Genomic DNA, 25,063 nt, shown 5'->3' on the forward strand with positions numbered 1-25,063 from the left:
CCGCCAGCCTCTTTTTCCGTGCTTACTCCGACTACACTCTGATCATTCCTTAAACACTATTGGAGCTTTTTGTGTTTCATTACCCGCCCCCACCCCCTCTCGCACGACTATCACTTCCATCACACGTCACCGCCAGCCTCTTTTTCCGTGCTTACTCCGACTACACTCTGATCATTCCTTAAACACTATTGGAGCTTTTTGTGTTTTTTATCTTTGAGGGTGCATGTGGTTGATCCACCAACACACTTATGTTATATTGTTATGCTGTTGTTTTAGTACCATCATTGATTTGGGTCATTTTTGCATTTTCTGTTGCAGTGCTACTTGAGAAAGAACTTTTTTAGTTTGAAATGCATTGGAGCCTTTCAATCTCATGATGTTGATAATATTGACCGTTTGATGACTTATATGAAGGACACATGAATACGTTCAAAATGAAAACCTTCAAATAAACCCTACAACCTTGACATTTGGGAACTCTTATTGAAATTTTTTGGAATCTACTGTGTTTTTTAGCACGCAGAACCATACAAGTGTGCCCACCACAGGGATGCGCCTACACCCCAGTAGCGCACTCAACTTCTCAACAATTTGTATATGTCATGTGGTGATAGTAGGTTTTTACGTTCATCAAACAATATTTATTTATATCCATAAGAATTAGAGCACTCTACTTGAGAAAGGCCTTTTGCCTGAAATGCCTCATCTTTTTTGCAGAATAAATAATGGGTGAAGCGTTGGAGGGCCGTTTTGTGTGGTATAGGAGTTGGACATTCATGATAGGTTGCACACCCACCACTTGCAAGGGCGTCAGGAAAATGGATGACACTGCATTGTGCAGACAGCAAGCCATCAAACATCTGAGAAATGGGAAGGCAGAAGGACCTGACAACATTCCTGCAGAGGCGCAGAAGGCAGGCATTGAAACATCAGCAGACATGCTTCACCCCCATGTTTGGAAGGATCTGGGAGAAGGAAAAGGAACACAAAAGAGGTGCCAGAGGAGGTTTAAAGACCAGCAAGGGCGAACTCCCCTAATTCAATTTACAAAACCCAAAGGAGCCCCCGACTCTTTCTAGAAGATAAGGAACTTCATGAATGACTGGTATCTGATTGCATGGCAATATACTAGAGACTGGCTAATATTAATCATAAGTACAGCAAAACGTATCGCTGACAATATCTTGATTGAAATCCAGACCTTAGAGGCCCAACTTAAAACAACAGTCACAGCTACACTACAAAATAATCTTTGATGAGACTAAAAAAACAACTAAAGAATATGAGGAGTCACTGTTAACCACAAAAATGAACAAATTCCAAAAAGACCTCACGAGATTCGCTCTTGAGAAAGTCTACCCATACACCAGTGATGGTAACAAACAACCAGAATTCAATCTAAAAGGGTGTTGTTACAGCTCAAGTTACTAATGATCAGATAGAGATGAGCGGTCCAGTGATTCTGACTCAAGTACTGACAATCCCCAACCTACCACCCAGAAGAAAGGGTAAGAGAGATGGTGTGGACACCAAACAGGTCCCCACTCAACCAATGGTGGCCTCCAAACCCATGGGCCTATCCTTCCTTTCATCTGTCTGGACTAGGCCCTCAAGAGCCCATGATGGGCTTTAAACCTTCACCACCTCTGAGTTATAAGCTGGCTTTTTTAGGGCAGGGACGTGGACGTTCCAGAGGAAGAAGGAGACAACATGTACATTGGAGCCCTCCAGTGTCCCCCTGCAACGCACAGAGCATGACGAAGGCAACAGCGCAACCAGGGTCGAGCAGAGATCCAACCTAGTCGTGAACTTAAGTCAAGGAACACAGACGGAGGATGAGCGACAAGTGCTCAACCGAGGTCTTGGGTTCGTGCCGACCTACATTGGAGACCTCTTTCAGATACATCAGGAACTGTTCCAGTTCTTCCAGAAAATCAGACTCCATTTCTCCAGGGATGCCTGCCACAAATACCAATTTGAGCATAAAATCTCTGTTCAACCCACCATTTGCTCTACTTCCGGCCGAAGTGGCTACCTTTGAGAAAGCAGTCTTGAACTGCCTCAATCTGAATATAGTAAACACGCCTCAGGTCTATCATAACCTTCCCAAAAAATAACAAATGGCCCTGCGGATTTTGAGTGAGGACAAGTCTATCATAATAAAACCAGGGGACAAATGAGGAGCCAAATTAATTATGGACACAACTACCTATAGGATTGAATACTTTAGACAACTTAAGGTGGCAACATCATACCGGCTCCGAACAAGAGACCCTACAAAGAGACTGTTCTCACCCAAAAGTCACATGGTAGGTGAGACTCTAGACAATGGGCGGATAACGCCAAAAGAGGCTGATTTTTTTATAACAAACAAGCCCATCACCCTATATTTCTACATCCTCCCCAAAATCCACAAGACAGAAAGACCACCACAGGGGAGACTCACCATCTCTGGAATTGATTCGATCACTGAACCACTATTTCAATTTGAGGATCCTTTTTTGAGACCCTTAGTCACCCAGATGCCAACATATGTACAAGATACTAAAGATGTTCTCTGCCAACTTCGGGATACAACTTTTGAAGCAGAAACTAACAATCTGGTAGCATTTGATGTCGAATCACTCTATACCTGTATCCCACAGGATAAAACACTGACCACTGTGAGAGCCCTCCTCCGGGTCAAAGATCCAAATACCATTACCCCCATCTCCTTCATCATGAAGTGAGGAACGTTGGCTGAGACAACTAACTTTTTCCAATTTGAGAAACGCTTGTACCTCCAGACATCTGGGACTTCGATGGGCAGGGCCTTCGCCCCCAGACTGGCGAATCTTTACATACATGCGTTAAAAAATGAGCAGGTCTTGGTAGCGCAGGATCCACACCACGCCCATATAATTCTATGGAAGCGCTATATTGACTACATCCTAGTGATTTGGCATGGAGACGCTTCCTCTTTTGAATTGTTCCATGTTGGACTCAATACTCAGAACCCTTTCTTGATCTACTTATTGTTCCATGTGCTGGCCACCTAGAAACTGAGCTATACAAGAAGCCCATAGCCCGAAATGCTCTACTGTCCTACAACAGCTATCATCCTTAATCTTTATGTGATAACATGCCATTTGGCCAGCTTCTGAGACGTAGACAAAACTTCAGTATTACAGAGACGTACAAGGTGCATGCTGCAAATTTGAGGCACAAACTCTTTGACTGACATTACCCCTCATCCCTGGTTAAGAAGTCCACCAGGAGACCATGGAACAACAACTGGGAGGCTCTGTTAGACACCTCATCGGACAAAGAACCTGTTGACAGGCTGGCATTTGTACACACCTTGTGCTCCTTGTCAAACCAGATAAAAAAAAGTGATTTGTAAGAATTGGCACATTTTAAAAAAGGGTGACCATTCTCTATGGAAACCTCTGTTTGCCTTCAAAAGCAGCAACAATCTGAAAGACAGACTGGTCCACACCAGACCTAAACCCAAACTGAACATCAGACAAAACACTCTTTGGAGTCTTACACTTGTCCATGGGTACTACCCGTGTGGATCCTGTGAAGTATGCGCCCAGACTTAAGTTACACAAACCATCGATATTGAGACTGACAAGCCTTGGGTGTTGAAACAACACACTAACTGCAACAGCAAGCATTTAATATATCTCATTACCTGTCCCTGCAACTTAAGATATGTGGGGATGACCATGCACAGAGTAAATACCCGAATTATGGAACACAAAAGCACCATCAGGTGCGAGAAACCAAGCTCACTAAACACTTTTTAGAAAAAAACAATCTTCCAGTGGATCTGAGATGGTGTAATCTACCGTGTGTTCTCGGGATCGGGCAGGACTGGTAAACACAACAACAGGGATACTCCAAGGGTTACTTTACCAAAAAGCCTTTATTGGCTGGCAGTAAAAAGGAAAAGAAAGCAATATTCAATAAACAATAAAGTTTAGTCAACGATATCCATTAGACGCCCAAGTTCTCAAGTAGGGCTAAGATTCCAACCGTCCTCCGCATGAATACCGGTCCCGGTATTCCTCCAACGGAGGGCACTGTGCAAAGTAACGGCCAGAAATGACGCTCGAGGGTGGCTAATGGGAGTTCGCTTTGTACCCTGTGTACAGTTCTGGTATAAGCAGTTATGGCGCTGTTGTAGACGAACACGGGAATGCCCAGCCGGGCACTCTACCACAGAGTTCATATTGGGTGTTAGGGAGCAGCCGCTCGACCTTCAACGCCCTTAAATCATGTAACGGGACGCTAACCCTGCACCCAGTGTAGTGCTCAAGTGTCCGACGCACCCACACTCTCTGTTTACAATCCAAGGCTATAGGCACAAGAAACCCAAGCAGAGACGCAGAAAACACCTCCGTGGTGTGCGTCTCTGCCCAATCCTTGCTCGGGAGCGTATCAACAAACACTCGACCGAGAAGAGGTAAAGAGAGCAGCCGCTCTGTCTTACCTCCAAACGTCGCTGGAACTCCGACCAAGGTTCACGGAACAGAAGCTGGAAGCACAGGTCCGTAGTCTGCACACAACGGGAAGGTCGGCAAGAATCTCAATATCCAACGCCATTCCTTGATTGAGTACACCTTTTATGGGCGTTGCCGATGCGCGCCGATCGCGCAAAGCATTCTGGCTCCCGTAGTTCTGACCCCCGTGATAGGCTACGCTGCTGTCGCTGAATCGCTGCGTGCACGCGCGGGGGGGGGGGGTGAATCCATGACAGATGGACTGTGCTGGATAAACCGTATCTGATTCCACTAAACCCAACTTGACAAAAACTCTACTCAGAATTGAACATAGATGGGTGTTTAAATTGGGGACTGCCAATAGGTACCATGGTTCTCTCTCTCTCATGATTAAGCATGGGCTGAAAATTTGTTCCGCTCGTGGAATTTGCTGATTTTCCGCGATTTCGCGATCCGCGAATCTCGCGAAATCGCGGTAAAATCCGCGAATCAGCAGGGACGAATTTTCAGCCAAGCACTTACAGGGTTACAGCAGCAGGTGCAAAAGTTGAAGCTAATTTTTTGTAAACTTTTACAAAAGGGTTACAAAGAAATTAACTTCAACTTGGGCACCTGCTGCTGTAAGCCTGTAAGTGCTTCCTGGCGACTCGTTGCCTACTTGCAACTATTCTCTGACCCTGCTCTCACCCTTGAAGCAGGGTCAGAGAATAGTTACAAGTAGGCAATGAGGCGCCTGTCACAAAAATTAAAACTCAATAGGAATCACTGACAGATATAAAAACAAGCATTTGCAATGCAATAGGTCTCGCATTAGGAAAGTTTGAGCTATTGGTCTTGTAAATGACAATTTTTTTTATTTATGGGTTGGTTTTGAAAATAGCTAAATTAATAGCTTTGTCATTTACAATGCCAATAGTTATAACTTTCGCAAATGTGACACCTATAGCATTTGTAATGCAACATGTTTTGTATTTACGTGACTTAGCTGTATTGATATTACAAATTACAATGGCTTTTAATTTTTTTAAATAATTAATACTTAAATAAAAGTGATTTTAATTTATAATGGCAATAGATTAAACTTTTGTAAATAACTTTTGTGAAGATTATGTTCAGTGTATTTTATTGTGACGAAAATCCAAGAACAGAAGTGAAATATTAACATCTTTTTGTGACATTTGTAATAAAGTTTGAAACATTGAGAGAACATATTTGAACCAGTTGCTGTTGAATGGTTGTGCAGATTGATGCTGGGGTGGAGCTGAGTGGTGCTGTAGTGGTGCTGAGTGGTGCTGTGGTGATGTTGAGTGGTGCTGTGGTGGTGCTGAGTGATACTGGGATGGTGCTGAGTGATGCTTGACTGGTGCTGAGTGGTGCTGTGGTGGTGCTGAGTGATGCTGTGGTGGTGCTGAGTGATGCTGTGGTGGTGCTGAGTGGTGCTGTGGTGGTGCTGAGTGATAATGTGGTGGTGCTGAGTGATGCCGTGGTAGTGCTGAGTGATGCTGTGGTGGCGCTGAGTGGTGCTGTGGTGGTGCTAATTGGTGCTGTGGTGGTGCTGAGTGATGCTGTGGTGGTGCTGAGTGATGCTGTGGTGGCACTGAGAGATGCTGTGGTGGCACTGAGTGGTGCTGTGGTGGTGCTGAGTGGTGCTGTGGTGGTGCTGAGTGATGTTGTGGTGGTGCTGAGTGGTGCTGGTGCTGTGGTGGTGCTGAGTGATGCTGTTGTGGTGCTGAGTGATGCTGTGGTGGTGCTGAATGGTGCTGTGGTGGTGCTGAGTGATAATGTGGCAGTGCTGAGTGATGCTGTGGTGGTGCTGAGTGATGCTGTGGTGGCACTGAGTGGTGTTGTGGTGGTGCTGAGTGGTGCTGTGGTGGTGCTGAGTGATGCTGTGGTGGTGCTGAGTGATGCTGTGGTGGTGCTGAGTGGTGCTGTGGTGGTGCTGAGTGATAACGTGGTGGTGCTGAGTTATAATGTGATGGTGCTGAGTGATGCTGGGGTAGCGCTGAGTGATGATATGGTGATGCAGAGGGCAGAAAGGCACAAAAAGCAGTCTAACAAAGGGCAGAAGAGCAGAAAAACAGGGTAAAAACGAGTCTAACAGAGGGCAGAAGGGCACAAAAAACAGTCTAACAGAGGACAGAAGGGGAGAAAAACAAGGGAAAAACGAGTATAACAGAGGGCAGAAAGGCACAAAAAACGAGTCTAACAGAGGGCAGAAGGGCACAAAAAGCGAGTCTAACAGGGGGCAGAAGGGCACAAAAACAAGGGAAAAATGAGTCTAACAGAGGGCAGAATGAATCCCGCCCTGCGTGTTTGTCCAGGAAGATGCCACCTTTTTGTGCAATACCTCTACTCAACTGGAGTACTTTCTACTGTCTAATCAGTAAGTGCTCCCTCGTTGGCTAAATGTATAGGGGCAGATTTACAATAACTGGTGCATCCCCAGGGATGCGCCAGTTATTGTGCGCCGCAGCTCCGCCACCCATGGTGCGCCACATTTACAATGCGACGCACCATGTGGCAAAAATGGCACAGATGCGTCACGCATCTGCGCTGTAAAAGCAGCGCATTGCTGGAGTTGCGTCGCGCTTGCGACGTAGCTCCTGCAATGCTCTGGGGGGCCCTATCTCCCCAATGCTGCATCAAGCCTTACGCCTGCTTCAAGCAGGTGCAGGGTTTTGATGCAGTATTGGCCTAAAAGTTACTGAGTGAAATCTTGTAGATTTCACTCAACCACTTTTAGGAGGCGTTCCTGTGCAGGAACGCCTTCCCCTGCCTGGAACGCCTCCTGATGATGCAGGGCTTTACAACGTGACGCATCTCTCAGAATCGTCATGTTGTTAATACCCAGCACCATGGCGCATCTTTTGTGCTGCTGCTGTGTCACAAAAGGTCTCGGTAGAGGGTGGCAGTGGTGAACCAGAGGGTGGCAGTGATGAACCAGAGGGTGACAGTGATGAACCAGAGGGTGGCAGGGGTGAACCAGAGGGTGACAGTGCTGAACCAGAGAGTGGCAGTGCTGAACCAGAGGGTGGCAGGTGTGAACCAGAGGGTGGCAGAGGTGAACCAGAGGGTGGCAGTGATGAACCAGATGGTGGCAGGGGTGAACCAGAGGGTGGCAGTGGTGAACCAGATGGTGGCATGGGTGAACCAGAGGGTGGCAGTGGTGAACCAGAGAGTGGCAGTGGTGAACCAGAGGGTGACAGTGGTTAACCAGATGGTGGCAGTGGTGAACCAGAGGTGCTGTGATGAACCAGAGGGTGGCAGTAGTGAACCAGAGGGTGGCAGTGGTGAACCAGAGGGTGACTGTGCTGAACCAGAGGGTGGCAGGGGTGAACCAGAGAGTGGCAGTGCTGAACCAGAGGGTGGCAGTGGTGAACCAGAGGGTGGCAGGGGTGAACCAGAGGGTGGCAGGGGTGAACTGTCGTGTTCTAATCTAGGACCCCGATCAATATTGTGACCTTATGCCCCTATACGGCTATAATCCATCCATACCCCTATAATGGCATAAACGATCAGAGCCATATTTCAGAAACTCATCTCTGGCATAAACGATCAGAGCCATATTTCAGAACCTCGCCTCTGCAGCTCATTAGTAGATGACACAGCCACTATCTTAGATTCCTAGATTACACTCCAAGTTCTTCAACAAGATAAACCCCCAGCAACCTGGGAAAGCCTCGCTTGCTTTGTTTTTATTAGTAATAGAACTCTAATGAGCACTGTAAGAACGACCAGTTCCGAGTGACATCTTTATTGACGTCGTATGTCCAAAAACTTCCGTCAAACAAGGCACCTTTCAGGTATAAATATTACCAACGTTGCCTTAGGCAAATGCGATGGTGTGGTGAATACAGGAGCAGAACAGCTGTCCCTTGCAGAGCCCAGCAGATGCGAGAAGCCCACGGACGCTGCCCCTCCTCCTCCTTGACGCGCTGAGAAAGACGCTGTCTTTTCTCCTGCCGAGGAAATCCAGCTCCGGCGCTTCCATCCTACCCTTGCGGGTGACTGGAATATCGAGTCCTGAAAGGAGATACCAGCCCTCCAACATTCTATTCCAGAGGTATGGTGTTGACTAAACCCTTAGAGAGAATTCTTGAAGCAAACTCATGGCAAAATCAACTTAACTAAACTGCTACTTACTTTCTCCCTCCCAAGTATTAGGCTTGGGTCAGGTACACTGGGGTAGGCGTAGTTAGAAGCACCAGTTGAGTACGTTAGTCAAATGTATATATGAATGTATATATTTTATTCATTTTAACCATTGTATGGCTAAGAAACCATATCAATGCTTTGACAGTATTATTTCGCAATCCTCCTTTTACTGTACGCACTTTTTATAATAACAAGTCTTGCAATTGTGGCAATTCATTTCTCTTGCATGAGAAGAAAGACTGTTCAATAAATAATACCTTTTATTGAAAACGCCCGTCCCTCTATTCTCTGCATACTGGTGAAAGTAATCTGCACAACTGACTGAGTGAAATAGCTGTCTATTGTTTCACACGACTCTAGAGATTGACTCTTATTCTAAGGAGCAAAGTTGTCATGTTTATGCGGTTGTTGGAAAACTGAATCCCTTCTTGTCTGTACCAGGGAAGCTGATCACTTCCTATTCAGTCAAGAAAGTTTCCAGTGACCTCTGAGCTAGTTGGTACAAACCCAATTAAGTTTAGCATAGTCAGTAGAAACCTGGAAGACCGCACTTCTACGTCTACACTGCTGTTTATGTTATTCCAATGCGCAGGGACTATAGGGATAATAGGAACTACACTACAGAACCAGAGGGTGGCAGTGGTGAACCAGAGGGTAGCAGTGATGAACCAGAGGGTGGCAGTGGTGAACCAGAGGGTGCTGTGCCCATATACGACCGCATGGGTAACTTCGCCATGCAAGCAGCCCGCAAACACGCAAAAAGCCCCACGAACACGCAAAAAACCCAGCGAACACGCAAAAAAAAAAATTCGCACGAATTCGCAGTTTTTGCGGGTTGCGAATTCGATTTCGTGTGAATTCGCGGAACACGAATTCGCAAATTTCGCCCATACTTACTCATGATACACCAATTTACAGCTAGCCTAATACACCAATTGACCAGCCACTTTAATTAGAATGGGGCTATCAATTAGGCTTCTGACCGTCTCTTTAGCTTGAGATGTTTGGTCAAAGTCAAAGTCAAAAAGTAGCTTTATTCGATAACAAGGATTTTAAAAGCAATAACATACATACAACCAACATAAAAATACGAGTTATCAGATGAACCATGGTCTAAAAAATATACAGTCCAAAAAACAGCAAGTTCAAATTTCCAGAGGAAAATAAGGGCAGACTATTTCAGCTAGGAAATTTGTGTAGCTATAAAATAATCCAATTCCAGCTTGTTTGTTTAAAAGAGTATTAAGTGACAGTGCAATAAAAATGAGCAGAGCAGTTAAAAATATTAAAAAACACAATAATTAATTTAGAGTGTAACACGTAGAGATTTAAACCTTACTATCCAGGCACGGCCAAGGTACTTGGCCACGCCGCAGGCCAGGAGGGTCCGTGCATGCATTTTCAAAATGCATGAAGCAACACTATGTTCATGGGTGCCTAGTAGACCACAGATAGGTTTTAACCATCTTGTTCTTGCCTTCTTATAGGAAGGGCAAGCAAACATAAAATGAGCCACACTTTCAGTTGGAGCCGTACAGAAGGGGCAGTCCGCTGTTGACTGATGCAGGGCACTCCACTTTGCAATTAAGTCTCATATCGGGGAGTGTGCCTACCCTAAACTGAATATAAAGTGCCCTGTCTCATGGCGTCTGGATAAAATCTAAGTATGGTTCTAAAAATATGCGCTGCTTGTGTCTTCTGTTAGCCTTCCTAATCTCGAATTACTATGCTCTTGTGAATCTACCCAAGCCCAATAGCGCTTTTTGAGGTTGGCCGTACTAGGTGAGGTTTGGGTTTCCCACGAATCCTTCAAGCCGAGCGCTAAAACTAACTTTTTTAGATTAAGGAGCCAGCTGATTCTTTGGTTGCCATCCAGGACTATCAAATCTGTGAACGCAGAGGCATAGCTAGCAAGCTCAGGGGTCCGACGCAGGCGAGCCCAGAATAACAGGGGCCGTAGCCTGGCTATATCTTTAAAAGAGCACCTACCCAAGTAGCTCATCAAAGGTTATAATGGTACCTGGCTAGGAAGCATCACTAGATCTCTAAAGAATTTGTGTTCAGATCCACTAATTCCATCCACATTGTCGAAGTCCCATAATTCGGCACCTTAGAGGGCTGAGCTAACTGCTTTGGCTGCATAAATCGTGAGAGCAGGAGCCACAGATTTGCTCTGCGAGGAGCGATGTTCTCCGAGTAGTGTTCCTACCACACGCTTGTGGCTCAAAAGCATTTTATTGATGTGATGCCGCCAATGCATTTTCTCAGCAAGCCGAATACCTAGATAGTCGAACGTTGAGACTCGATCTAAGCGTGTTCCATCTAGTGTAAAATTACCTTTATATGGCCTATAGGGATTAAACACCATAAGCTTAGTTTTGGATGTGTGAACAACCATCCCCCTGGATTCACAGAAGTGATGAAATCTATCTAAGAGCTTCTGGAGCCCAGCCAGAGTTTTAGACAAGAGGAGAGTGTCATCCGCGTAGAGCAGGGTAGCAACCCTGTCTCCTGCCATGGAAGGGGCATCCGTGGGAAGTTCTTGTAAAAAACTAACCACCCCATTGATGGATAGGGAAAATAGGGTGGGCGCCATTACACATCCCTGGCGCACTCCTCTGTTTATTCAACAATAGAGAGGGGGGGACCGAGGAGCCAATAAAGGTCCAGTGTCCATGCTCCTAAACCAAATCTGTTCACAAAAGGAGGACAAAGTTCCTATACCCGGGTGCAAAAGTCACCCACGTATCTGGGTGCAAACAGTCACCCATACATTAAAAACAGGGAAGAATGGGGAAAGAGTAGTCCTAGGTAAAAAGTACCCTGATGGGAGAGGGAAAGACATTATACTTCCTCTGCTGCCCTCAGACACCCCGGGGGATGTCATGCTTCATCATCGGGCAATTTGCTCCTCGTAGGGCCGGCGCTGCAATTCCCTACGGGTCCCCCGAAGGGTCACTTTGTCGGAGATCTTTTAGAGGATTAGCCGGATGTTGCATGCGGGTGTGTGGGGAAGGGTATGGGAGGGTAAATCAATAACGTGCAAACATGATAGTGTAGTAAAATCAAGGGTATATAAGCAGCGACAAGTTTGTCTAGGTAACCCTTGGCAGTTAAAGGTACTGCTTAAAAATGACTGACCCCACAAGGCCCACTATGCCTGGGTGTCACTAGTCGAGGTCAACATGTTTCGCGCCTCAATCGCCCGTAGGTCATTGGCGCTTCGTCAGGACCAAAAACAAAGTGAAGTGCACGTGAAAAAAATACATAAAAGTTAAAATGAGAACCCTCTTATCTCATCCAGGGCAGATCAGGGGACCTGTGTCCCCACTATGTGGTTGTAGCTGCTACATAGAAGCTGCTCCTGGATGATACCTAGAAAAAAAGAAAGCAAAGTAAGCCCTATGTGAGCGTCAGTAACAACTTGATGCATCACAAAGTGTCACTTATGTGTACACAGCGCTTCAAATAGAAAGATTACGCGGGCACACAAGACTAGTCCACAGTAGATCGGGGGCTGCTAGTTCAATGAGCCCTTTGGCACTTAACTTTGTTTTTGCTCCTGACGAAGCGCCAATGACCTACGGGCGGTTGAGGCGCGAAACATGTTGACCTCGACTAGTGACACCCAGGCATAGTGGGCCTTGTGGGGTCAGTCATTTTTAAGCAGTACCTTTAACTGCCAAGGGTTACCTAGACAATCTTGTCGCTGCTTATATACCCTTGATTTTACTACACTATCATGTTTGCACGTTATTGATTTACCCTCTCATACCCTTCCCCACACACCCGCATGCAACATCCGGCTAATCCTCTAAAAGATCTCCGACAAAGTGACCCTTCGGGGGACCCATAGGGAATTGCAGGCCGGCCCTACGAGGAGAAAATTGCCCGATGATGAAGCATGACATCCCCCGGGGTGTGTGAGGGCAGCAGAGGAAGTATAATGTCTTTCCCTCTCCCATCAGGGTACTTTTTACCAGGATTACTCTTTCCCCATTCTTCCCTGTTTTTAATGTATGGGTGACTGTTTGCACCCAGATACGTGGGTGACTTTTGCACCCGGGTATAGGAACTTTGTCCTCCTTTTGTGAACAGATTTGGTTTAGGAGCATGGACACTGGACCTTTATTGGCTCCTCGGTCCCCCCCTCTCTTTTGTTGAATAGATTATGCACGGCTGCACGGCCGTGGGACCTACCCTATTTCCTTCCCTTTTCAAGTGGGCACACGAGACGGGTCCTCGGGGTCGTTGGGCGCTGACCTTATGTGATGCCTTGAACTGGTAACTTGGGATAATTCCGGGGGATCAATTCTTTGCAATAATATACGTTAGGACTTACATTACGGTCCTCTGTGTTAGGCAATTTGGCTGTATTCTCCTAGCCCCCACCTTATGGCCTAAGCATCAACTATGTGTTGATGGTTGTGAATTTGGTAACATTCACATAGATTGAAGTTATTATTTTTCGAGATGTGGTCCAGACATTATATCAGGACCTGTTACAAATGGGAAATTTCTACATAGATTTAAGTTAATTGTCGAGGTGTGGTCCAATCATGTTACTAGGACCTGTGTCATACGGGAAGGCCTTAGCTAGTAAGGAGTAACTAAAACCGTATTAATTTAGCATATTTATATAAACTCTTAATCATTACCGGCATTGTTATTTTCCTTGACTATGAAGCCAGTGCGCAGAAGCGAGGGAGCGGTGTGCACGGCTATCACGTATGCGCCGCTGCTTCGCTGTGTCGCACATGCGCAATTTAACACTTCCTTGCAAGGCTTCACCGTAGAGAGTTACCGCCTCTCTTTTCCCTCGCCCCGCCCGATCCTTTCATTTAAACTCTGCATTTCGCCGCCTTGTTTCATTCCTGGTGAGCGTTTGGACAGGGGTAGGTGTACTAGAGGCTACACCCGCATTACTTAGTAAGTGCCATTTCAATTAATTCCACCTTACTCCATCGCTACTTTTCCCGTTGTGCTTATGTACCTGGGTTGTGTTTATTGTTTCCATAGACTGACTTTTTAAGGGCGTCCATTCCCTTGACCACTGGAGGAGAGCTCCAACTAGGATTTGGTAAGCACTGTGATGTAAACTACCCACCCCACGGTTTGGTACCTTTACCAATTTTCTACATTGGCAGATTTCTGCCTGATAGTTGTTATACGTGTAATCATCCTTATACAGCCAAGGTTATTTGCCTTTTAACACCAGTAAATGCGTTATTTGAGCCAAAGGGCTCATTGAACTAGCAGCCCCTGATCTACTGTGGACTAGTCTTGTGTGCCCGCGTAATCTTTCTATTTGAAGCGCTGTGTACACATAAGTGACACTTTGTGATGCATCAAGTTGTTACTGACGCTCACATACGGCTTACTTTGCTTTCTTTTTTTCTAGGTATCATCCAGGAGCAGTTTCTATGTAGCAGCTACAACCACATAGTGGGGACACAGGTCCCCTGATCCGCCCTGGATGAGATAAGAGGGTTCTCATTTTAACTTTTATGTATTTTGTTCATGTGCACTTCACTTTGTTTTTGGTCCTGATGAAGCGCCAATGACCTACGGGCGATTGAGGCGCGAAGCATGTTGACCCCGACTAGTGACACCCAGGCATAGTGGGCCTTGTGGGGTCAGTCATTTTTAAGCAGTACGTTTAACTGCCAAGGGTTACCTAGACAATCTTGTCGCTGCTTATATACCCTTGATTTTACTACACTATCATGTTTGCACGTTATTGATTTACCCTCCCATACCCTTCCCCACACACCCGCATGCAACATCCGGCTAATCCTCTAAAAGATCTCCGACAAAGTGACCATTCGGGGGACCCCTAGGGAATTGCAGCGCCGGCCCTACGAGGAGCAAATTGCCCGATGATGAAGCATGACATCCCCCGGGTGTGTGAGGGCAGCAGAGGAAGTATAATGTCTTTCCCTCTCCCATCAGGGTACTTTTTACCTAGGATTACTCTTTCTCCATTCTTCCCTGTTTTTAATGTATGGGTGACTGTTTGCACCCAGATACGTGGGTGACTTTTGCACCCGGGTATAGGCACTCCTCTGTTTACAGGGATCCTGAGATGTTTGGTCAATTCTACACTACATTTTCTGCACTACATCTCCCTGAAAGCAACACCTGAGTGGTCTTGAACAAGTGTATTATTTTGTTAACATTCCTCATTGTTCCTGATGTTCAATACCTGCCACTTTATACAACTGTTTCCCGTTCATACAGATCTGTGTTAGGTTACTTGAAACTGGCAAAACTACATTTCCCGGCATGACTTGCTGATAAACAGAAAATGTTTGGTGAACGGGTCAGTCCAGAGTATAAGTCACTCACGGGCGCTGGCCGTTCCCCGATGTTCCTGTCCCTCGGCATGGCCAATTGTATTTCCAACTGATGTACTTAGGTAAGTCCTTGAAATTGTGCCGGCCTCCAGCTTATAGTATATGCCGAGACAACATATTCCGGTCTCCCACTTATAGCTCATGCTGTAGCGCTCGGCTCTTTAATCTTTTTATTGGGGTCCTGCACTACATCTGTCACAGCATTCCACACTGCATCTCTCCCTTTTTGTACTTTTGTACTCATTGTATTGGCAATAAACAACTGCTGTAATACACAATGCACTGGATGTAGATGTAGTAGAGGGATACTTTAGTCTGCTTCTCGTTTCACAGCAAGTTACTTGCCTAACCATTCCTCCACAGTTCTTTTCCTTCCACTCTTTTATTAAGAAAACACAAAGTAGTGAGATACAACAGACCGCCTTTGCTTTACACTGAGTTAATTATCCACCTGCTCCCGCATGGCTTTTGTTTTCTCTTTTTAAGACAAAATAATAACTTTACTGCAAACAAGATTTTCTGATGCCGGTATGCTATTCACTCCTAGTTATATTTACCTTAAACTGCACACAATCGAAATAGCAAGACTGTTGTACCTTCCAACATCTAAGGGAGAGATTTCCCTCTCTGTAACACTGTGCACTTAGTTCTGTCTGTTTTTTCCTATCTAGATGGCGATTTGGTCTCCATTTTCAACTATGCTTACATCCCTACTTCATATTTATTGCTAACGTTCCTACCTTTATCAGACAGGTTGGAGACATGCCTGCACCTTGAGCACCTATGCCAAGGACAGCAGAGGCACTATGCCCAACTTTTTATAGGTAAGGGCCCCTTTCAGACATCCGTTCATGGTAAACTAGGTTTTATTTCTTGATTTCCCTACTGCCAGAGATTCACCAGGAGGTCATTGGGGGTTTTCTCTTACACACACGTGCAAAGTATCTGTGTTCATATATTGTATCGCAATATTAAAGTAGTAGGCTGAGATGAGATCTGTTAAAAATTCTTAAAACTGTATGGTATGTTGTTTGTGTTTTCTAACAGACAGTGAAAGTGAATCCACCATCTTGAAAACCTTGAATCACTGGTTTTGTATTTAATGAATATACCTTATTAATGCACTTTCTTTTGTACATACCACATTCACAGCAGTAGCTCAGAGTGGATCCTGAAGAAAGCCACAACACTCACTGGGTCATTGGCTGAAACATGTTAATTTAGCACAACACAACTGGGTCAAATGGTTCCCGTTGTATCCTATGTTTTTTAATCCTATTGCATGGTAGCCTGAATAAAAACATGTGTCAATCCCTGTAGCTAGTTTTAATTGCCAATATCACTTGCACTGTATCCTTCATCACATCTTGTAGCTCGCATTGGGTTTTAGTAATACCCCTTTTAACATACAAAACATCCCTGAGCACCTCCTTCTCAGTGAGGCGGTTATAGCCCGCACCATGACTAGGTTTCATGGTGCAAGGAAGTTCCCCAATGATGAAGCATGCCACCTCTGATGGGTGAGGGAAACCATCCTTTAAAGGAACGCCTTCTTCGTTTCTACACATCTTCTGGCCCGCCGACGCTTCCTCTTCCAGACCCGAGAGCTCCTTTGTGTTTTGTAGGAGGAAAAGGTGCCATCAGACTGGAAAGAGGGATATCTCATCAAGATCCCCAAGAAATGTAACCTGGGTAACTGCCCAATCTACAATCAATCAATCAATCAATCAATCAGGGGTTATTAAGCACGCTACTCACCCATGAGGGTCTCAAGATGCTGGGGGGAAGGGGAGGGTTCGCAGATCTGATTAGCCAAAGGGCCAGGTCTTGAGGGCCTATCTGAAGGTCTTCAGGGAAGGGGCAAGTCTGATGTCTGCCAAGAGCTCGTTCCAGATTTTTGCTGAAATGTGAGAGAAGGATCTTAATCCTGCTCTGGTTCTGCCGATGTGCTGGGTTTTGGCCAGTGTGAGGTGTAAAGATCAGCGGTTTCTTTTGGGCACGTGAAAATTGATTTTGTCATTGAGGTATTTGGGTTCGGTGATGTGTAGGCATTTGTAGGCGTGGGTGAGGATTTTGAAGGTGACTCTTTTCTCCACGAGAAGCCAGTGGAGTCTTCATAGGTGTTGGCTGATGTATACTTACCGGGGCATGCCTAGGACGAGTGTGGCGGCGGTGTTCTGTATCGTCTGGAGTTTTTGGAGTTGAGACTTGTTTATGCCGGGATAATGAGCGTTTCCATAGTCCCGTCTGCTAGCGATCCATTTGAAGGTCTTGCGGAGGATGTGGAGGGTGTTGAAGCAGCTGGAGGTGACGGCGTTGATCTGTCGATTCATGGTGAGGGATGAGTCGAGAACGATGCCGAGGTTTTTGGCGTGGTTTGAGGGGGTGGGTGGGCTTCCGAGGGCGGTCGGCCACCAGGTGTTGTCCCATGCTGAAGGAGTGGGTCCGAGGAAGAGGACTTCTGTCTTCTCGGGGTTGAGGTTAAGGCAGCTGTTGGTCATCCACACTGTGACATCCTGCATTCATTTCTGGTGGGGTCATTGGTGAGGGAGAGGATGAGCTAGGTATCGTCAGCGTAGGAGATGATGTTGAGGCCGTGCTGTCGGACGATGGCGGCGAGGGGGTCCATGTAGATGTTGAAGAGGGTAGGGCTTAGTGATGACCCTTGTGGGGCTCCACAGGTGGTTTCCTTGCGGTCGGAGAGGAAGGGCGGCAGGCTTTGGCTTCTTTGGGTGAGGATTGATCGGATCCATTCTTGGGCTGTTCCTCAAATGCCGGCTCGGTGTAGTCTGGCGACTAGTGTGTGGTGTGAGATGGTGTCGAAGGCTGCTGATGGGTCGCGTAGGATAAGGGCTACGTAGGGGCCTTGGTCCAGGAGGGTGCGGGTGCCATCTCTGGCGGCGAGTAGGGTGGTCTCTGTGCTGTGGTTACTTTGGTATTTGGATTGGGATGGGTAGAGGATGGCATTGTCTTCAATGAATCGTGTCAGTTCCTTGTTGACTGTTTTCTCTGCAACTTTGGTTGCGAAGGGGCGGAGTGTGATGGGCCGGTAGTTCTTGAGGTTGATGGGGTCAGTTGTCGGCTTCATGAGCAGGGACCAGACTTCTGTGCATTTCCAGTCATCTGGCAAGGTGTATGTTTTGAGGGTGGTGTTGATGGTACGTTGTGGTTTTGATACAATGGAGGTGGCAGCTCTGTAGTAGATGTAAGGGGGGCAGGGGTCGGTCGGGGCCCCTGAGTGGATACCTTTCATGGTTGAGGTGGTTTCTTAAGTTGTAATCGCTGTCCAGGCAGGGATGGTGGGCTGGATGGTGCATCTGGGGGGCGGCCCGGCTGTGGCGTCATGTGGAAGGTCGACAAAGTTGTCGTAGAGGTTTTTGAAATTGAGGTGGAAGTAGGTTCCAAGCTTGTCAAAGAGGGCTTGGGACGGGGTGATGTCTGTGGCTTCGCTGCAAGGGTTGGTGAATTCCTGGATGACAGTGAAGAGTTCCTTGGAGTTGGTGGAGTTGCAGAGGATTTTGTTGCGGATGAAGGTTCCCTTGGTGGTTCTGATTTGGTTGTGGTAGTCCGTCATGGCATCTTTGTAGGTGGTGTGGTTTTCTGGTGTCTTGGTGTTTCTCCAGTTCTTCTCCAGGCATCTGCAGGTGCCTCTGGCTTCTTGGAGAATGGTGGTGAACCAGGCAGCTTTCCTGGGGCGCTGTTTGTCGGGGTTGCGTAGCGAGGCAAGCTCGTCCACACATTTGGAAATCTAGGTGTGGAGTTCTCAGGCTGCGTGTTGGTGTCAGATGCCAAAGTGTGGTTGTTTCGGGTGAGGGCGAAGTTGAGTTGGTCGTCGGTGACCTTGCTTGAGTACCTTCATGGTGGGCGTGGCGCTGGTTTGGGTGCCCTGGTTTTGTCTACGGTGAAATATACGCAATAGTGGTCGGTCCATAGAGGTTGCGTTGTGTGGCTGAAGTGAACGCTGTTCCCTGCTGTGAAGATTGGGTCGAGGGTGTGTCCTGCCCTGTGGGTCGGTGTGGAGACGAGTTGTTTGAGTCTGATGTTGGTGAGGTTGTCGCAAATGGTGTTGGAGTTAGGCCCGCAGGTGTTGTCGAGGTGGAAGTTCAGGTCTCCGATGAGTATGTAGTACATTGTGGCGATGGTGTGGGGTGCAATGAATGAATGAATGAATGAAAGGCGTCTTATCCTGCGCGAACTTAGCCCAATGGGCGTCAAGGCGCCTATTTCAAAATACCAGCTCATATCAAAGGCGAAGCAGTTGATCCTTAATAGGCTCTTGAGAAGCACCACGTTTTTAAGGCCTTTTTGAACAGGTCCAATGAAGGTAAGGTTTTAATCTCCATTGGTACGGCGTTCCAGAGCTGAGGGGCGACGACGGAAAAGGCCCTAGCTCCCCATCTGGTCAGCCTGAAACGAGGGACAACAAGTTGGAGTAATCCCGCAGAGCGAAGGCACCTTGTTGGATAATAGCGGGTAAATAGAGAGCTGATAGCACCCTTAGAGCCATCCTCGAGTGCTCTATACGTCAGGCACAAAATTTTAAAGTAGATTCTGTGCTGGACGGGAAGCCAGTGGAGATCTCTCCTCGCGGTGGTAGCAGATGATGTCTTAGGAAGGGCTAAGACGAAGCGCGCTGCAGCATTCTGCACGATTTGCAGTCGATGTATGAGGCCCTTGTTGGACTCCATGTGTAGAGAATTACAGTAATCTAACCTGGAGCCAACAAGGGCGACTGCAATCTGCTTACGTGCCTGAAGGGAGAGATAACTACGGATTCTGTTGAGTATCCTGATCACACCCCAATAGGTCGCCACGGTCCGATGAGGTCGGTGATGGCAGAGATGAAGGGGGCCCGGGGGGTCTGTAGACAAGGGTTCCCTGAAGCGTGGAGTTGGGGTTGGTCTGGATCTGGAAGTGCAGGTGTTCGGCGGACGGGAAGGGTACACTGGAGGTGGTGAGCCTGAGGGTGTTTTTGTGAGCGATGGCAAGGCCCCCTCCCTGCTGGTTGGGGCGGTCCTTCCTCTGGATCTTGCATCCATCCAGGATGGCGGTGTTGATGTCAGGACAGAGGAGGCATTGGCCCAGGTTTCTGTGAATAAGGTGATGTCGAGCGAAAGAGAGTCGAGCAGATTCCAGATCTCCACGGCGTGTTTGTGCACGGAGCGCACATTGAGGAGGATGCATCTTAGGGTGTTGCCGGTGTTGGTTTCTGCAGTGTAGATTACCTTGTCCTACTCTCCCATACCCATCTGCAGATGCAAGAGTAGACCAACAATATGGAAGCCACATCAGCAGAACTTGGCCTCAACATCCATAGTGGAAAAACAAAATCCTGAAGGCTAACACATTTCTCACAACTGAAGTCACTCTACAGGTGATGCACTGGAAGATTTTGGGGCCTTCACCTTCCTGGGCAGCGTCATAGACAAGCAGGGTGTCACAAGCCAATGTCAAGGCAAGACCTGGCAAAGCAAGTGCTGCCTTTATTTAGCTAAAGAAAATCTGGAGCTCCAAGGACCTAACAGGACAAACCAAGGTCAGCCTTTTTAACACCAACGTAAAATCGATCCTTCGGTATGGAGCAGACACGTGGTGGACAATAGTGGCCACCACCAACCACGTCCAAACCTTCATCAACATCTGTCTGACAAACTTCTTCCACATCCCCTGACCAAACACCATCAGCAATAATGACCTATGGCAGAAGACTTTCCAACTCCCATGTCATGAAGAAATGCTTCATTTCTCAAAAAGCCCTACCACAATACTGTTAGCTAACACATACTACCTAAAACAACATACAGTAATAGAACATCCAGTTACACAGACCTGACTAGCTAACTCTAAACACGTCTCTCCACCACTAAGTCCTTAGAAAATAAGAATAATTTAGTCTTACCTGAGCAGGAGACCAGCAACGAGAAACTGCGACCACAAACTGAGCCCATGATGACGAAGAAAGTCTACAAAATCAAAGAAACAGGAAAATAATGCCAGAAAAATGAAAAGAAGCAAAATACTTCCATCCCATAGAAATGCATTTTATATATAAATATCTATAAGAAAATACAGTAAAAAAAGTCTGGGTTTAAAAATTGTACCAAATTATTTTGTCAATAAATATATATTACAAAGTAGTCATAAAAATATATAACCAACATTTTGAGTACTTCATCCTCTATTACGTTTGAAAAAAAGAAAAATAATAATTAAGTTTGTTTATCATTATTCTACAACATTTAAAAAAATGTATAACAACAAATAAAAATGCAGGCACACCACAACAATATCATATGCGTAATTACAGTTATTCTGAAGTAAAAAACGAATGCGGCACGACGGAGCGTTCGAGGACAGAGGGGAAACCACACAAGACCGCATGGGTGAGGAAGGGAGGAGGTGGGAGGAGGACGACAACCATAAATTGGAAGTCGACGGGGGGGGGGTGTTGAGGGTATAGGAACTGGGTCAATTGCGGAAAATTCGCAGTAAGAGGACAGAAATAATCTTAATATTACTAATCATAGTAGCAATGTAGAAAACATTAAGAATGAATAAAATAAGCAGTAAACAGTATCAACAATTCATATGTTGCTTAAAGTAATGGAAAGGTAAGAGAGTAAGGAGATTTAAAAAAAATAATAATTTTATGCATAATGTTAGCCTCCTTGTCTTTAATTAAATCAGATTCTCTGGTCATGTTAATAGGAGAATCACAATTCCTTGGAGAAAAAAAATGACAAAGCATGTAATTATTGAAAAATAATGTACAGCAAAAATAGTATGTGTTAAAAGAGATGTTTAGAAATTGTTTACAATGTATAAAATCTGAAAAAAATACATTATAAAAACAACATAAAAAAAACAAATGATACTCTAAATGCGTACAAAAAATATAAAATCCCAAAAACTGCTAACTAATAAGAAAGTGTTGGATTTTGTGAAAATGTAATTTACTACTCCAAAGTCATACTTAACCACATTGGGAAAACTATTGGACTTTGGAAGGTTTAGGTTTACTATTCTAACTACAATCGTAAGCACACTAGTGACTGTGTTCGACCCGAGGGTGCGGTGGGGGGGGTCTCTGATTTACTATTCCCAGTCCAACCACATTGTGATAAGTGTTTGACTTTTGAAGGTTCAGATATACTATAGCCATTATAAATTTACCACAGTAGGGACAGTGTCGGACTCTGGGGGAAAGGAGGCATGGGGGGGTTCAGATTTACTATTTTCACGACAAAAGTAACCACATTAGGGAAAGCAATGTAGTTTGGGAGGGGGTTTAGATTTACTATTCCTGTTTAACCATAAACACATTAAGGAATTTATTGGATTTCGGAAGGGGGGGTTTATAATTCCCACTCCAAACTCAACGGCAAGTGTTGAACTTGGGTGGGGGCAGATTTACTTCTCAAACTCCAAATATTACCACATTGTGGAATATTTTGGAGCTTGGGGGGGTAATCATATTTACAATTCCCTTTTGAAACTTCCCCACATTGTTGCAATTTGGGAGGGGTTCAACTTTACTATTCTTAAATCTAACCTTCACCACATTGAGCAAAGCGTTGACAGAGGTCCCATTTACTATTCCCACTCCAAACTAAAAGTAATTAGGAAAACACTAATCGACCGACATCCTGTCGGCAGTCCCAGCCCAGCAATTGGGATGCGACCGACCACTGTTTTGTCGCACTCCTAATCTTTACAATGGGAGCATGCATTCCAACCAGAATCCGTGCTCTCATTGTAAAAAGAAGAGGTACAGTTCATCCCTGTACCCCATGGCAGGCACCTCAAGGTGCAGGGATCAACAGGGGGGGCACCTATGCCGGAGGCCGTGCACCTATGGGGGCCCTGCTGGGGGCCCCCAAAGTCAGAAAGGCCAGCACAGAAAGGCTATCAGAATCCGACATTGTAATCCCTTGGGTGGAAAGAGATGCGCTTGGGATTACTGGAGGCTTTCTGAATGGTAGATGGGCTCTCCAAGCCCGTTGGAAGTCATTCGGAAATCCAACTCGGATTCCTTTCCGACCAACTCCATTCAAATGGGTCGGTCGGAAATGGATCTGAACAGCTGATTATGATGCCATAGGAATGGATCTGACCGAGGGTCGGAGCCGTTTACTACGGCATCGTAATCGCCCCCTATTTGTTTAGATTTCAATAATACATTTTACCATAAATTCATTATTCACTTTACAGTAGACCATGTGATTATCTAATTGCACGCTCAAAATGGCCAACTGCCATTTTTATATTGGGAAAATATGGCTAACACACAGGCAATATAGAAGCTCACAACATTAGAACATTAATCCCAGGAAGAAAGATACACCGTAGATCAACATTTTTCTGCCCAGTTCATATTAAGTGTAGCGATCTGAAAGAAAACTTCAGGCCACATAGAGGCATCATTATACTTTTTTTTTTTTACTGAATTTTATTGAGGAATGAAAACATAATGCAGCTAATATAGTACTGTTGATTGCTTTGCATATATCAATACATCTAGGAAAATGTAAAGATCAACAAATAAAACTGTATCATTTGTGGGCGATAAACAGCTGCGGTCAGTGCAGGTAACAGCGGAGGGGCGGAGTGGCCGCGTGTGAGTGGATTTTGAGGGACAATGCCTATGGAAAATTAATTATTTATTCAATTTTCCCTCAGCATCGGCCCTCGAAATACCCCCCCCAGTGTCCCCACCGCCCCACCGCTGTTACCTGCACGGACCGCAGCTGGCGATAAAAGCCATTGAGACAAAATATAGATGAATATAATCATAACAAGCAGATTTCCGAAAGTGTGACCAGTCCCTACCCCAATCCTGCGGGAGGCATCGATATACATGAAATAAAAATAGTTGGGGCTCTGAAAACTGGATTGACCATGGAAAGAGGATTTTTGTTCCACTACCCAACTTAAAACTTATCTCTGTAAGTGCCCTTATCCTCCAAAGAGTCAGCAAGAAAGAAAAGGCAGCAAAAATATCTCGCAATTGTCCTCAAAGTGAATGTCAATCCGGTTCTTCAAGCTTTTGAACTCTACGAAGATAATTACTCTAAATGAGCTGACTGCATTATGCAGAAATTAGAATGTTCAAGCCCGCCCTGTCTGCATTTCCCTTGAGCACACAATCTGCAATGACATTAATGAATGCGTTAAACAGAAATGAATGTTTCCTCATTTCCTATTTTTTGCACTTCATTTTTATCTTCCTTTCTCACAGTGCTAATTATAATTTGGCTGTCTTTCCCTAGAACAAACAGATCTATTTCAGCGTTACAGTTTCTATTGATGTATCCATGTTACATATCTGTTAAGCCCCTAGGTAACCAATGGGGTGATTGGCCGCGCTTAATAAATCCTGATTGATTGATTGGTGAAACGCCACCTCGGCTTCTAGGGGCATTGGCACACTTTCCAGAGAAGAAAAGCATTGTGGGAGAGAAAGAGGGATTTTCCATAAGAAGAGGAGCTGGTCACCTCTTTGTGAGATTAAACCAAGCTACAAAAAGTACAGTCCGCCTAGTGTTGATTTATTGTCGTCAAACACCTGTGTTGTTAAAAACCTGTTGCCGTCTTTCCAAAAGGATGTTGATCCTACAGCCACACGTGTCCCCCTTGTAGAACAGGGATGCTTCCTTTGGATAGACTCTGCTTGACTTCAAATGTTTCATTTTGAGGTATACTGCAGAGAAGTGGAATTATTTGTAATGAATTTCAGTGCATTTGAAGGAAAACCATGAGCATTTTTTTTCGAAGTTTTATATAGCGCAAACTTGACCCGAAGGTATCAGGTATCAGAGCACTTTACATAAGAACCAGTTTAGTTACAGGCGGACACATTCATTTTTGTTAGGCGCGGGAGATGAAATGTTTTGCCCAGAATCACAGGATGTTGAGCGTCGTTGCCGAGACACGAACCCGGTTCCCCAGATTGGAGGTCAACCTCCGTGTTTAGGGGTGGCTACTGCTCTGGAAATCAACACTTTGGGGGAGATTTACTAAGATTTTACGCCGTGTTTGCATCACAAAAGTAACGCAAATTGGCAC

The sequence above is a fragment of the Lissotriton vulgaris genome, chromosome 9 (assembly GCF_964263255.1).
Source record: "Lissotriton vulgaris chromosome 9, aLisVul1.2, whole genome shotgun sequence".
In the NCBI taxonomy this organism is placed as follows: domain Eukaryota; kingdom Metazoa; phylum Chordata; class Amphibia; order Caudata; family Salamandridae; genus Lissotriton; species Lissotriton vulgaris.